Source organism: Arachis stenosperma, chromosome 6, assembly GCF_014773155.1.
Source record: "Arachis stenosperma cultivar V10309 chromosome 6, arast.V10309.gnm1.PFL2, whole genome shotgun sequence".
NCBI lineage: Eukaryota > Viridiplantae > Streptophyta > Magnoliopsida > Fabales > Fabaceae > Arachis > Arachis stenosperma.
In genome coordinates, this window is record NC_080382.1 from 54089058 (window position 1) to 54099791 (window position 10734).

The 10734-nt window shown below is 37.9% G+C and overlaps 1 non-coding gene across 1 annotated transcript; it reads right to left on the reverse strand.

Annotated features, from left to right (window-relative positions):
- Positions 1-9878: 9878 nt before the first annotated feature.
- On the reverse strand, positions 9879-9986 carry LOC130937236 (small nucleolar RNA R71). The gene has a single exon (XR_009068462.1). It is a non-coding gene; the product is annotated as a small nucleolar RNA R71 (small nucleolar RNA).
- Positions 9987-10734: the final 748 nt, after the last annotated feature.

Genomic DNA, 10734 nt, shown 5'->3' on the forward strand with positions numbered 1-10734 from the left:
GCATCCTATTTGGTTAAAAGATACTTCAAAGCAGCATGATCAGTGTAAACAATAACTTGTGAACCAATAAGATAGGACCTAAAGTTATCAAAAGCATATACCACAGCCAATAATTCTTTTCCATGGTTGTGTAATTCTTTTTTGCATCATTTAAAATGCGACTCGTGATGAGTGGATATTTTGTACCCTTTTTAGTACTATTTTCTTAGTGTTTTTGAGCACATTCTAGCAAGTTTTAGTATGTTTTAGAAGGTTTTAGGGCAAAAATTACATTTTGGATACTACTTTGAGTTTTTGTGTTTTTCTTTTGAATTTAGTTGATTTTTGGGTGAAACTGACAAGTTTTGGTAAAGTTTGATTCAGAGGCAAAGAAAGGATAACAGATGTTGTCAAATCCTAATCTCCATGCATTCCAATGAGCATATCTGGAGCTATAGAAGTCCAATTGATACGCTCTTAATGGCGTTGGAAAGCTAACTTTCAGGGCTTTAATACGTAATAGTCTACACTTTTCTTTGGAAATGACTGCCTAAAATGGGCATTGAATGCCTAACTTACGCCCTCTGTGGCGTTCAATGGCCAAGAATGACCAAGGCAAGCATTGAACACCCCAAACTAGCGTTCAACGCACCAAAGGAGCATAAGGTAGCATGGACAACCCCTAGTGGGCATTCAATGCCCACTCACCCAAGTTGGACGCCAAGCTCATGCCAAACACTCACTAGAAATGCTTTCTCATGTTGGACCAAATTGGGGTTTGGACGGATACAGTGACATATAATCCTACCAATACTTTGATTTGGAAATACATGTGGTATAATCAGTGACCATACTTCATCTCTTCCCATGAGCAATTAAATCAAGGAATTGGGTAATTGTTCAAGCTTAGAGAGATTGGGTTGCCAAGGAATTGGGATCCAATCACCTAAGATTGCCAAGGAGATCAATGAATACAATGATTGAGGGAGAGATGAGAATGAACTTGATCCGGAGAATGCAACATCTCCAAAGCCCAATGAATCCCCCATTTCTAATCTTACCCATTCTCTTTACATTCTACCATTTACTTTTATGTTCATCTCCCCAAATCCCCATTTAAGATTTTGCAATTTACTTTCTGCAATTTACTTTCCCGCCATTTAATTTTCTGCAACTCTCAACTCAATTTCTGCTCAGCTCAACTAGAACATTCCTCTAACTAAAGTTGCTTAACCAATCAATCCCTGTGGGATTTGACCTCACTCTATTGTGAGTTTTTACTTGATGACAATTTGGTATACTTGCCGAAAGGAAATTTGTTGAGAGACAAGTTTCCGTGTATCATCTGTTTAGCTTAAATCTCAATAAATTGGCATATGGTTACATTCTAAGTTTGGTGTTGCCCTGCAATATTTTGTTTTCAATTCCTTTGGATGATTGCATCAATTCTACATAGAAGTGACACACTAAGACTCTAAGTTTGGTGTGCCATTTATTTCTCTATGCAATTCATTCAGCAACACTACTTGTCTGCATAATCATAATGTCTTGTAGTGTTATCTTTCATTTAGTTAGACAATTTTAGTTTTCTTTTTGTTTGATTCATTTTCTTATTTTTAATGCTTTCTTTTATTAACTATTTTTGTTAATACATCACCAAGAGATCCTTATTAATGACATATTCTTTGCTTGGTGATTGTATTTAACATATAACAGTTTCATTTAGTTTAGTTCAAATAAATTGACATATGATTGCATTCTAAGTTTGGTGTTGCTATGCAACAAAATTTGGTTCCAATCTTTAGTAGATACTTGCATCAATTTCAAGTGAAAGTGTCACACTAAGTTTCGTGTGCCAGTTATTCCTATTGCAATGTATCATGCACACCAACTTATATTTGCAATCACAATGTCTCTGTTTCTTTGTGCCTTCACTTTTTTTTTCATTTTTGCTTGCTTGAAACACATGTCTTACTAACATTTCATTGTGTAAGACATTCATGATCTATCTTAGCCCCATAGCCACGGTTCTAATTATTGCTTGAGGAAGAGCAAGTATTCTGAGTTTGATATAAGAAGGAGAATAATGGGAGGAAAAGGACAACAATAGAGAAGATGAATTATAAGGTTGTAAAGTTCCTTTTTCTCTCAATTGTTTCCAGTACTATACATTGCATGATTGTCTTTATCTTCTTTGTATGCATGTGTTGTATGAATAAGCATAGTTTGAATTTTGATTTGCGACATGTTGCTGTGACATTATAACTACCAACTTGAATTTTGTGAGCTCAAAGCAATAAATTATCATGATCAAAAACAAACAAGGAATTAAAGATGAACTTAGCATGTGCATATAAGTATTGGAAAGCTAGTATGATTGATTGTTGCTTAATGGCATTGGATTTTATTTAATTGAAGTTTTCATCTAGGACATTTTGTGAAATCTTTTGAAATCATGAAAACCTTGAAAAAGTAAATGCAAAAAAAGGGCAAGAAAAGAAAAAGGAAAAGAATGAGAAAGCTGAAGGCTCTGAGTACCAATGGCAATTTATTTGCTAAGTACTTGTGGTGTTTATGTATTAGGCAAAAAGCTTGAAAACAAAACACTTAGAAGTCAAGGCTAGGCTCAAGTGTAAAAGCACTCCCTCAAAGCTCAAGGTTCTGAGCATCAATGATTAGAGAGTCAAGAAAAGAAACAAAAGAGCTTAATGAAGTCCTCCAATTCAATGCTTGTGGTGCTTATGTATCAAGTGGTAATACTTGAAAACAAAGCATTTAGAAGTCGTAGCTTTGTTATCAACTCATGGGGCAAAGCACCCAAAAGGAGAAGCTAATAAGAAAATCAAAAGCTTGTTTCAAGGAAGAATTATAAGGAAAAGATTTCATAAATTGAGCTAGATAGAAGCATCAATCATTTACATTTCTTTTGTGATTGTAGCATGCATAAGAAACTAGCCTACCATGAACATTAACTTGCTATTATTCTCACCTTGGATTGTCAATCTTAATTGCATAATTCTTTTCTTGCTTGGGGACAAGCAAGGTTTAAGTTTGGTGTTGTGATGACATGTCACCATGTCATGTTTTTCTATGCTTTATCATACAAGAAATTGATGATTTATGCTCAAATATTGCATTCTTTTTTTGCTTAAATGGTATATTTCTTTGATCTTTTAATTTTATAAATCTTGTAGGAAATAAGAAGAAAAAGAAACAAAGAAGCACAAAATAAGCTAAAAAGCAAGGGGGAGCACACTTTGGAGCCTTAGGCCAAGCTTTTAAAAGTGCGGCCCATGACCAAATCAAGGAAACAAGGGGGAGTGCTGCGCTCATGTAGTTAACCAAGCATTGTCGTGCAAACAAAATTCAGCTTGGAAGCCAAATTTTCGCTAAGTTAAAACTTGGGTGTTCACAGCATGACCATGCCTCCTTCAAAGGGCATGACTTGAGCTACAAATGTCCGATTGATGTGCTTTTAGTTGCGTTAGAAAGCTGACATTTAGAACTTTCCAATGATATATGGAAATTCATATTTGGCATGAAATTGAGGCACGAATAAAAGGCATCTTTAAGGACCAAAAACAAGCAAAAATGAATCAAAGTGGCTTCACCAGGATTCGAAGAGGGAGCCTCACTCCAAAGCAAAGGAGCGCTCACTTAGAGAGCTCAGTGCTCTCTTGGAGAGCTTTATCGTGCTTCCCAAAGAAAAAAAATGAGGAACACAGCATGGAGAAGTGCTCCCACCAAGGTTCGAACTTGTGGCTTCACTAAAGACAAGGAGGAAGATGCGCTCTTGCCAAGAGCTGGGCGCTACTCCCTTGTCTTGCCAAGCATTGTCACGCACCAAAATTGACACGGCCAGGTATACAAGTCGAATGCTACACTCTTGGGGAGAGCTGAGCATTGCGCTGTGAGCAACACCCATGGGCCAAAATTCAATTAAAATTCCCTTTGAACTCAATTCTTCACCAATTGAACCAAGGCCATCCAGACCCACTCTTCCTCAAATCCAAAGCATGCTAAGCCCATTATCATCACCCAAAGGCACAAAGATCAATTAGATTAGGATTTTCATTTTAATTGTAATTTGTTTTAATTTTATTTTCATTTTTAATTTGTAAAGCCTATATAAGGCATGATTAACATCTTTGTAAGAGGGGGAGCTCCATTAGGGAAGGCTGGCTCCACTAGGGAGCATTAGGATTAGAGAGCTCTCTCTTTTAGTTTTCATTTTTGTTTTGAATCTTGGGTTGAGAATTGAAGAAATTCTATTTCAATCTCACCTTGAGAATTCTCTCTGTTTGCTTGTCTGCATAATTTCAGAGAATTGTGATTTGAATCAAAGCTTTCTTTGCTGCTTTCATCTCTATTTCTTCTTCAGTCTATTTGCTGTTGGATCAAGGAAGGGATTGAGATCTAGACTTGTTTTCTAGTCTCATTGAGCTCCTGAGATCTTCAACATCTCATTTAGTTTTTTCAATTGAGCCAAGTTACTTTCTGTTTTGATTTTTAAAGTGATTTTCTAAATCTCTTTGAGTCTGCTACATCTTTTACTTCTCTCTTTGATTGCTATTTACACTTCCTTGTTTGATTTCTTGAATCCCAGCTCCTAAAATCCTTTTATTCTTCCTGCAATTTAGATTTCCAGTTGCTTGAATTATTGCTTTCTTTAATTTCCAGCACCCACTCTCCTTTACATTCACTGCAATTTACCTTTCTTGTCATTTAAGATTCTGTCAATTTATATTTCTTGCTCTTTACGTTTCTGCCCATTTACATTCTACAACTTTAATTTCCCTGTAAATTTTACATTCTACAGCATCAATTTCACCCAATCACTCAAGTTAGCTTGACTAAACTAATCACCCACTAAAATTGCTTGATCCATCAATCCCTGTGGGATCGACCTCACTCTAAGTGAGTTATTACTACTTGATGCGACCCGGTACACTTGCCGGTGAGTTATGTGTGTTGGAATTCGTTTTCCAAAAAGACCATCACTTTGCTTCTATGAGAAAATAAAACTATAAAACTAGAAAGTAAACAAGTAGGATGCAAGGTTAATTGATTTCTGTGATTGCTTGAAATTTGTGATTGTTCATGATTGTCTCAAGGGTAACTTTGTGCTCACATGATGTTAATGGTGGAACACCAAACTTAGTACCATGCATTCACCCTTGATTTTGTTCCTTTGTTAGCACAATCAAATTGGTGTGCAACACCAAACTTAATTACTTGCTATACACAGCAATTTAACTAACCATTTATTCTAAAGAGAGTTTGAAAGAGTTACCTAAGGTTGGGTGATGACAAGTCATCATATACCCATTTTTCAAGCTAATTTTACTTGTTTTGTTAGTCTTTATGCACTTTCTTGCATCCTAAGTAAGTGATTTGGAATGAAAATGCATAACTTCTTTAAATCAAACAACCACCATGAAATTAATGTTAACTCATGAGGTTTAAGCTAAATTTAATTGAATTCTAAGTGATTTATAAGCCTCTTGAATTTAGTTATACTTTGGGTGGTTGTTTTGGTTTATTGTAGGTGAAGAAAAGAAAAAAAAGAAAAGCGTGGCCTAAGGAAGTGTGGCCCAAGGAGAAGAAAACGTGGTAAAAGGAAGGAGAGGTGTGGCGTGTGAAGGAGGAAGGCAAGCATTGCCCTCCACAAGGGCACACTGCCCTCTAGGAGCGCAACATAAGGGAACAAAGCTTGCTAGGCAACTCTGCCCTGCCCACGACAAGGGCAAAGCACAAAATTGTGCCTTGGATCAAAGGAAGGAAAAACCTTGCCCTGCCCTCCACAAGGGCAGTATCGGGCCTTCATGGAAAATAAATCAAAGGAAAAATGTCACCCATGCATGCCACAAGAGTCGAACACGGAACAAGGAAGAAGCAAGGAACTAGGCTTGATTATGGTGCCAAGAAAGCCAAGGAAAATGAGTAGCGTGTGTGCCAGCCGTGTCTCGAACGCGGGACTTCAGTTTGGAAACACTGCCCTGCCCTCCGCGAGGGCAGGGCAGCATTTTGTTGTGGCACATAGGCGCACCAACCTGGCGCACCAAGGGCAACATTCGGCAGCACCAGCAGCGCACCAAGGCACCAATCTGGCGCACCAAACTTTTCTGCCCTGCCCTCCGCGAGGGCAGGGCAGCATCCTGCAGCGCACACCAACGCACCACGCACGCACCATGGGCCAGCCGCATCAATTTTCTGCCCTGCCCTTGATGAGCGGATAATTTGTACGCTTTTTGGCATTGTTTTTAGTATGTTTTTGGTAGTTTTAGTTGAGTTTTTATTATATTTTTATTAGTTTTTAGTTAAAATTCACTTTTCTGGACTTTACTATGAGTTTGTGTGTTTTTCTGTGATTTCAGATATTTTCTGGCTGAAATTGAGGGATCTGAGCAAAAATCTGATCCAGAGACTCAAAAGGACTGCAGATGCTGTTGGATTCTGACCTCCCTACACTCGAAGTGGATTTTCTGGAGCTACAGAAGCCCAATTGGCGCGCTCTCAACGGCGTTGGAAAGTAGACATCCTGGGCTTTCCAGCAATATATGATAGTCCATACTTTGCCCAAGCTTTGATGGCCCAAACCGGCGTTCAAAGTCACCTCAAGTAATTCCAGCGTTAAACGCCGGAACTGGCACCTAAATGGGAGTTAAACGCCCAAACTGGCATAAAAGCTGGCGTTTAACTCCAAAAAGAGTCTCTACACGAAAATGCTTCATTGCTCAGCCCAAGCACACACCAAGTGGGTCCGGAAGTGGATTTTTATGTCATTTACTCATCTCTGTACACCCTAGGCTACTAGTTTTCTATAAGTAGGACCTTTTACTATTGTATTTTCATCTTGGTTCTTCTGGTTCCCTCTCTAGGGCCGAAACCAATGATCACTTTTGTTCTTATGTATTTTCAACGGTGGAGTTTCTACACACCATAGATTAAGGTGTGGAGCTCTGCTGTACCTCGAGTATTAATGCAATTACTATTGTTCTTCTATTCAATTCCGCTTGTTCTTTGTCCAAGATATCACTTGTTCTTCAACTTGATGAATGTGATGATCCGTGACACTCATCATCATTCTCACTTATGAACAAAGTGACTGACAACCACTTTTGTTCTACAAGCAACCAAGGCTCTAGTGAATATCTCTTGGATTCTTTAACCGGAATCTTCGTGGTATAGGCGAGAACTGATGGCGGCATTCAAGAGAATCCGGAAGGTCTAACCTTGTCTGTGGTATTCTGAGTAGGATTCAATGATTGAATGATTGTGATGTGCTTCAAACTCCTGAGGGCGGGGCGTTAGTGACAGACGCAAAAGAATCACTGGATTCTATTCCGGCCTGATTGAGAACCGACAGATGGATAGCCGTGCCGTGACAGGGTGCGTTGAACATTTCCAATGAGAGGATGGGAGGTAGCCACTGACAACGGTGAAACCCTTGCATAAGCTTGCCATGGAAAGGAGTAAGAAGGATTGGATGAAGACAGTAGGAAAGCAGAGAGACGGAAGGGAAGGCATCTTCATGCGCTTATCTGAAGTTGCTACCAATGAATTACATAAGTATCTCTATCTTTATCTTTATATTATATGCGTTCATCACCATTATACATTTGAGTTTGCCTGACTAAGATTTACAAGGTGACCATAGCTTGCTTCATACCAACAATCTCCGTGGGATCGACCCTTACTCACGTAAGGTATTACTTGGACGACCCAGTGCACTTGCTGGTTAGTTGTGCGAAGTTGTAGTGATCACAATTTCGTGCACCAAGTTTTTGGCGCCGTTGCCGGGGATTGTTTTGTGTATGGACAACTGACGGTTCATCTTGTTGCTTAGATTAGGTATTTTTTTTTCAGAGTTCTTTAAGGATGAATTCTAGTGTTTCAAGGTGATGTTCTTATCATCACCAAAGACTGATTGATTTTCATCAATTTAGTTCTTGAATGCAATGTCCTGCTGAAGCTAGGCCGGCCATGTCTAATTCCTTTAGACTAAAGCTTTAGACTAACATTGCATGATTCCTGGAATTCTCATTAAGAATTTTGATACCTTTATTTTCCTTTTCACTTAATTTTCGAAAAAGCACAAAAAAATTACAAAATCATAAAACCAAAAATATTTCTTGTCTAAGTCTAGTGTCTCATTTTAAGTTTGGTGTCAATTGCATGTTTCTGTTCTTCTTGCATTTTTCGAATTTATGCATGTGTCCTCATTGATCTTCAAGTTGTTCTTGATGATTTCCTTGTTTTGATCTTTGAATTCTATTGACTTGAGTGTTTTGTTATATGCATTCTCATTTTGCTAGTGTCAATGGTATACAAACTGCTAAGTTTGGTGTCTTGCATGCATTATTATTTGATTTTAGTTGCATTTTGATTATTCCTTATTATTAAAAATCCAAAAATATTTTTAATTTGTGTCTTTTCAAGTCAATAATACAGAGAATTGAAGATTCAGAACATACTGCAGAGGAATCACACAGAAAAAGCTGGGCATTCAAAAATCCCCAGTGAAGAAGACAGACTGGCGTTTAAACGCCAGTCAGGGTGCCTGGCTGGGCGTTTAACGCCTAAAAGGGTAGTAGTTTGGGCGTTAAACGCCAGAATGTGCACCATTCTGGGCGTTTAACGCCAGGATGGCACAAGGGGGAAGATTTTGTTTTTCAAATCAATTTTTTTTCAAGTTTTCAAAGTTTTTCAAAATCAAATCTTTTTCAAATCATATCTTTTCAATCAAATGTTTTCAAAATCAATTTCTTTCCTTTTTCAAAGATACTTACTAACAATTAATGATTTGATTGAACATCTCAAGTTTGTTGCCTTTTCTGTTGAGAGAGGTTTAATGTTTGAATCATATCTTTTCTTGTTAGGCAAGTCATTAATTTTTAAAATCATATCTTTTAAAATTGTTTTCAAATTATATCTTTTAAAATTGTTTTCAAATCATATCTTCTCAATCACATCTTTTTAAAACCAATCATATCTTCTTAATCACATCTTTTTCAAAATAGTTTTCAATCAAATCTTTTTTTATTTCTAATTTCAAAATCTTTTTCAAAAATCACTTGATTTCTTTTCCACTCTTATTTTCGAAAATCAATTAAGTGTTTTCCAAAATGTTTTCAAAATCTTTTACTTAATTTTCGAAAATTACTTCCCTTCTTTTCACATCTTTCCATTTATGGACTAACACTATCCCTTAATGCAAAATTCGAACTCAATCTTCTTTGATAAGTTCGAATTTTCTACTTCTGCCTTCTATTTTTCTTTTCCTCTGACACCTCAAGGAATCTCTATACTGTGACATAGAGGATTCCATATTTTCTTGTTTTCTTCTCTTTCATATGAGCAGGAACAAAGACAAAGGCATTCTTGTTGAAGCTGACCCTGAACCTGAAAGGACCTTGAAGCGAAAGCTAAGAGAAGCTAAGGCACAACTCTCTGTTGAGGACCTGACCGAATTATTCAAAGAAGAAGAACCCATGGCAGCCGAAAACAACAACAATGCCAACAATGCAAGGAAGGTGTTGGGTGACTTTACTGCACCTACTCCCGACTTCTATGGGAGAAGCATCTCTATCCCTGCCATTGGAGCAAACAACTTTGAGCTTAAGCCTCAATTAGTTTCTCTAATGCAACAGAATTGCAAGTTCCATGGACTTCCATTGGAAGATCCTCATCAGTTTTTAGCTGAATTCTTGCAAATCTGTGACACAGTCAAGACTAATGGGGTTGACCCTGAGGTCTACAGACTCATGCTATTCCCTTTTGCTGTAAGAGACAGAGCTAGAATATGGTTGGATTCTCAACCTAAAGAAAGCCTGGACTCTTGGGAAAAGCTAGTCAATGCCTTCTTGGCAAAGTTCTTTCCACCTCAAAAACTGAGTAAGCTTAGAGTGGAAGTCCAAACCTTCAGACAGAAGGATGGAGAATCCCTCTATGAAGCTTGGGAAAGATACAAACAATTAATCAGAAAATGTCCTTCTGACATGCTTTCTGAATGGAGCATCATAGGTATTTTCTATAATGGTCTCTCTGAACTGTCCAAGATGTCTTTGGATAGCTCTGCTGGAGGATCTCTTCATTTGAAGAAGAAGCCTACAGAAGCTCAAGAGCTAATTGAAATGGTTGCAAATAACCAATTCATGTACACTTCTGAAAGGAATCCTGTGAACAATGGGACAAATCAGAAGAAAGGAGTTCTTGAGATTGATGCTCTGAATGCCATTCTGGCTCAGAACAAAATATTGACTCAACAAGTCAATTTGATTTCTTAAAGTCTGTCTGGAATGCAAAATGCACCTGGCAGTACTAAGGAAGCTTCATCTGAGGAAGAAGCTTATGATCCTGAAAACCCTTCAATGGAAGAGGTGAATTACCTAGGAGAACCCTATGGAAACACCTATAATTCTTCATGGAGAAATCACCCAAATTTCTCATGGAAGAATCAAGAGAGACCTCAACAAGGTTTCAATAATAATAATGGTGGAAGAAACAGGTTTAGCAATAACAAGCCTTTTCCATCATCTTCTCAGCAACAGACAGAGAATTCTAAGCAGAACCCCTCTGACTTAGCAACCATGGTCTCTGATCTAATCAAAACCACTCAAAGTTTCATGACTGAAACAAGGTCCTCCATTAGGAATTTGGAGGCACAAGTGGGACAGCTGAGCAAGAAAGTTACTGAACTCCCTCCTAGTACTCTCCCAAGTAATACAGAAGAAAATCCAAAAGGAGAGTGCA